Genomic DNA, 547 nt, shown 5'->3' on the forward strand with positions numbered 1-547 from the left:
GAAGGGCTGCCTCACCACGGGGAACCAGGGTGGGCTGCTCTGTTCCCTCAGCCTGGGGGAGGTTACTTCTTTGTCATCATTATCCTGTTGCCAGTACTGGAAGAAAAACGAGTTCGCTGGTGTTAAATCACAACAGCTTTATATGCAGGTAAGTCATTACAGTTTGTTGCAACAGTAATCCTATACTTCTTTGTTTATGATACTTTGACATCATTATCACATTTCCAGCAATAGCGTTTCTAAAAACAGTTCTGCACAAAGTATTTGTAGTTCTGGTGCCATCTAAGATTAATAACGTGGACACCGCTATACTGGCAACAGGGTTGTTCCTTGTAAACCTTTTCTGCAGTTTTCCTGCCAGCCCTTAACAATACGCCTGAAGAAGCCTGAGCACAAATGTTGCTGGAGGGGAGTGTGTGGAAATTGAAATACAACAGAAGTGTCTGTCTTACAGTCGTGTTCAGACCTAGTACCGTTTGACTTCTAGCTACAGGGTTGACAGCAGAGGTACAGAATCCCAGTGCATTTACTGTAACCTTATTTCCCT

This window comes from Pygoscelis adeliae, unplaced genomic scaffold (genome assembly GCF_000699105.1).
Source record: "Pygoscelis adeliae isolate BGI_AS28 unplaced genomic scaffold, ASM69910v1 Scaffold157, whole genome shotgun sequence".
Taxonomy (NCBI): domain Eukaryota; kingdom Metazoa; phylum Chordata; class Aves; order Sphenisciformes; family Spheniscidae; genus Pygoscelis; species Pygoscelis adeliae.